The 5,000-nt window shown below is 34.9% G+C and overlaps 2 protein-coding genes across 11 annotated transcripts in view; both read right to left on the reverse strand.

Annotated features, from left to right (window-relative positions):
• Window positions 1–5,000, reverse strand: part of LOC144981110 (uncharacterized) — a 92,634-nt gene that overhangs the window by 30,533 nt on the left and 57,101 nt on the right. The window lies entirely within an intron of this gene.
• LOC144955939 (uncharacterized) overlaps window positions 1–5,000 on the reverse strand; it is a 19,063-nt gene that overhangs the window by 7,334 nt on the left and 6,729 nt on the right. The window lies entirely within an intron of this gene.

Below are 5,000 nucleotides of genomic sequence, written 5' to 3' on the forward strand. Positions count from 1 at the left end.
AAAGTATCGATATAAGATAATTTATTAAAACCGATGCGTTTTTTTCACGGGATAAAAGTGTTTGCAGAGTTTGGCCACGAGAGGTTCACTTTGGGCACTTTTGAAGTCGAAATTGGTCAGAAGACATTTTGGCCATCTGACAGCCATAAGTCAAAATCCAAAATACTCAGTTTCTGTTCTATATAATGTCATGAAATCTGGCCCGATTTGATTTCAACAATATGATACAATGACCCCCTCCTTACCACCCACTGAGAAGAGTCCTGAATATACGATACCCCACAAAAATAAGCAATAAAACACTGTATGAAAAATGTAATGAAAGACCCTTATCCATTCAAATCCTGGAGGCAAGATTCCGGCTTCTTATGCATATACTCAGAAGAGATGAAAATATACCAGCTAATAAAGCCATGAATACGTTTTTCACCCTATCTGGACACAAGAAATATCAAGGTAGACGACCCACGTCAATTTATACTGTCCTCAATCGAGATCTAAAACGCCTTCAAAATAACAATGAATTAAAATCAAAGGAAGACCGTATGAACTTAGCATCCACAGCTAAAGACCGTGAACTGTGGAAGGAAATGACACAGATGATTAGGGAGGCAGCCGAGGCGTCCTCATCGGATGATTAGGAAGCGAAAGGCCTTAAGTCAGTCAGTCAGTTACCACCAATAGGAAAATCGTCACATTCGTTGCGATGCAGCCAACATTTTATCTCATTCTGATTTCTTTTGTACATCATAATATTTGAACAAAAATGATTGATATAGTTAAAGTATATTAACACTGTGTTGAAGAACTTGTTTAGCATAAAGAAATATGTATAGCAAGAACAGACAGATTTTGTGTTTGAGTGAAATAAATCTATTTTTGTATTGGTTGGGTGTGAAGTTTTGAGGACAATCCTGAAAATGGCCGGTAAGGAGAGAGTTGACACAGCGAATAATTACGACAAGGCCATGTTCTATATGATTGATAGTAACAGGACTTAAGATACAAGTCCAAATGTTGGTAAAATTCTATTTGTCAAATTGGGATCCTTACGACATTAATGTTGATTATTGTTTTCTCATTTCAACAAAAGTCGTAAATTTCATTGAGGGACGCAATCCAAGATAATAAAAAAAGATGAAGTATCCCTTTTATTAATTATCACCCTTGAAATTAACCCTATATAACCCATAAGGCCTATGATTTCTCGTGATATAGATTTTTAAAATATCACACTGCAGATGGCAAAGCTCTAACATCGTGGACAATCTTTAAAGTCCTTTTTTTTTTCAAGACCAGAGGACGCAACCAAAGGCAAAGAAACATCAAAGTGTGGCTTTAACGCTTATTTCCCTTTGAAATGAAGTGAATAAGAAAGTGCCAAAAGACAATAGAGAATAAAAATTTCGCGGCGGTGATGGGGGGGTCGAACCCGCGACCTTACTTGTACGACAACTCCGCCTGGCCGGGGGGTAGTGACTCTACCGTATGAGCTATACACGATCCCAAAAAAGATCGCCTCTAACCCTAGTCTTATTAGAGCCTTCTCTCCCTGACTTCTTGAGGTCACGGGCTCAACACACACAAAAATCCGCGAAGTATTTGGCCAGCATTTAAGCTTAATAGCCAATATTCTCAACACAAACGTGTAACATAGAAACGATTAAGACATTGATTAAGATATTTCCTTTTGATAACAATGGTCGTACATTTTGTTAGGATACGTTTACTTCATAAATAATAATAATAATAATAATAATAATAATAATAATAATAATAATAATAATAATAATAATAATAATAATAATAGTAAATAATAATAATAGCATAGTAAATTTAAATAATAATAATAATAATAATAATAATAATAATAATAATAATAATAATAATAATAATAATAATAATAATAATAACAATAATAATAATAATAATAATAATAATAATAATAAATAATAATAATAATAATAATAATAATAATAATAATAATAATAGTAATAATAATAATAATAGCATCAGTAAATTTAAATAATAATAATAATAATAATAATAATAATAATAATAATAATAATAATAATAATAATAATAATAATAATATATCTTTATTGTCCCCCCCCCCCCCCCCCCAAAAAAAAGTGGCAATTTGTCATGTATAACACATTTATAACAATACAATATTGACATAGACACACTCACACAAGATGCAAACTAGTAACATAGTAGTTATCGTTAAAAAAAAACAACAAAAAAAAAAAATAAAATAAAAAAAAACCAAAAAAAACCGGCATCAACAACAACACCATCATCATCATCATCGTCATCATCATCATCATCATCATCATCATCATCAGCATCATCATCATCATCATCATCATCATTAATATTTTCGTTACAATCCTTCACTTTCACCATTCCCCTATAACACCATTCACCATCTTCATCATACTCCATATTATATTATTCCTCTAACAAGCTATGAGAGGGAAAGCCTGTGGTTCTCCTCTCTCTCTCTCTCCTCTCTCTCTCTCTCTCTCTCTCTCTCTCTCTCTCTCTCTCCTCTCTTCCCCCCTCTCTCTCTCTCTCTCTCTCTCTCTCTCTCTCTCTCTCTCTCTCTCTCTCTCTCTCTCTCTCTCCTTGGATTCCGCAATTCGTCAAAAATTTCAGAAGTTTTGAGTATTAGGTTTCTGAATCTTTAACAGGATGCGAATGTTAAACTTTAAATCGATAGGGGTGCACTATGAAGAAAAAGTTTTCTGGTAACAAATGGATAGGTGGTTGGGGGGGGGGGGGGGGGGGGGGGCTTTAAAAGCGGACCGAATAATGGTTATACGTTTTTAAAGAGATATTATTACAAGAAAATAATAATGAAGCATGTCTTTCATCGATTATTTCTCTTTATATACGGCCTGAAAGATCGAAGAAACATGTTTTCTTCAAAGGTACAAAGGTCACACAATACAATAACTGCAGCAACAACTAGTCAGGCTAACTTGGTCTAATTAGGATCTTGTTGAAAGCACTTTACGACTTTCCGGCGTTGCTTCTAAAGAATAGATTTAGAAAGCAAAGCTAATGTCTTTTCATCGTACTATGATACAGAAATTGAGATAAACTCTGGCCATATAATATCTTAAGCGATTAACTTTTTTTTTTAAGAGCTTTATATAGCGCAATATCCACTAAATGTGCTCAAAGCGCTTTACAAGGGGTCCCTGACCAACAGCAACATTTAACATATAGGACGGGACATGCCGCCTGTTAGGCGATATTACAATTTTTCGGACAAAGACAACACTGTTAACGGCCAGGTACTCATTTTACACCTGAGTACGGTGAGAGAATGTGAGTAAAGAGCCTTTTCCAAGGACTCAACTATGCGCCGAGTGCGAGGCTCGAACCCAGGACCTTCCGATCCGAAAGCGAGTGTCAAACCACAAGACCACCTAGCCCCACATCGATTACCCTTGAAATTAACTTTAACCAGTCCTCAGATCTGGTTATGATAGAATTGCTGCTTTCATTAAACTGTTTGAGAGAATACTGCCTTAATATCACTTTTTGTTTCCTTTTCTTATTTGCCTGATAACTTTTACTTCAAATATCGATAGATCTACAAGAGTGGAAAATGACACAAGACTGGAAAAAGACAGAGAACTTCGTATCGTTAATTGGAGACTAAGAAGACGTAGAAAGATGAAAACTTCTGTCGACAACCGTTCTCAAGAAGATAACTATGAATTCATTGCATTGTATGTTCTATTTAACTTTTTTTTTTTTTTTTCAAAATTGATAATTTATATTGTAAAGTGCCCAGAGCTTGTGTTTTACACGAGAATTAGCGCTGTATAAATGTATTGTGTATTATTATTATTATTATTATTATTATTATTATTATTATTATTATTATTATTATTATTATTAACACACGTATGGCTGAGAAACAACAAATTGAAAAGAAAATAAAGCTATACAAGAGCCTTGTTAAATCAATACTTATTCACAACTGTGGACCATGGGCACTAACAAAATGCGAAGAAGATTAACTAGATGCCTTCCATCGAAAACACTTCCGGAAAATCTAAATATCCACTTCCCAAACAAAATAAGTAATTAATCGCACAAAATAAAATGCGAAGAAACGCCGCTGTCGATTCACATTTTGAAAACAAGATGGAGATTATTTGGACATACCTTAGGGAGAGACAGAAATATTTCAGCTTATAAGGCAATGGCGTTATTCTTTACACCAAGCTGACTTGATAATCACAAAGGAAGACCCACAACAAGCATTTATACACTACGATAAATAAAGACCTCAAGCGCCTCGATGATACACAAGAACTGTGCTGAGATTTGAAAATGATTTTGAACACCTGAGATCCAGGAAACCGTCATCAGTGGAAAGAACTCACTCAACAAATCAGAGAAGCTGCCAAAGCGTCCCTTTCCGAGGATTAGGAGGCTCTCGGCAATAAGTCAAAGATCGATGATAAGAATAATAATGATGATGACTTCAAATTTGTTAGTGTCAAATCTAACAGTTCTCTCAGAAGTGTCAGATTTTGATAGTTTGTTTCTTGTTGGGTTTTCTTTCCACGTGCGACTATGTGGTCTAGTGAAATGACACTCGCTTTTGGATCGGAAGGTCCTGAGTTCGAGCCTCGCTCGGCGCATAGTGGAGTCCTTAGAAAAGTCTCTTTATTCACATTCTCTCACCGTACTCAGGTGTAAAATGAGTACCTGGCCCTTTACAGCATTTCTCTGTCCGAAAAAAAAATGTGACATCGCCTAACAGGCGTCATGTCCTGTCCTAAATGATAAATGTTGCTGTTGGCCGGGGACCCCTTGTAAAGCGCTTTGAGCACATTTAGTGGATATTGCTCTATATAAAAGATCACTTTTTTTTCTCTTTCTTTTTTTTTTTATTTGACAAATCGAGGTTCAACGTAATCGATTGAGGATTGAAATTAAAAAAATTTCTGGCCAATTTGAAAAATAAATCT

Source organism: Berghia stephanieae, chromosome 10, assembly GCF_034508935.2.
Source record: "Berghia stephanieae isolate SIO BIC M18660-M18661 chromosome 10, UCSD_Bste_1.3, whole genome shotgun sequence".
NCBI lineage: Eukaryota > Metazoa > Mollusca > Gastropoda > Nudibranchia > Aeolidiidae > Berghia > Berghia stephanieae.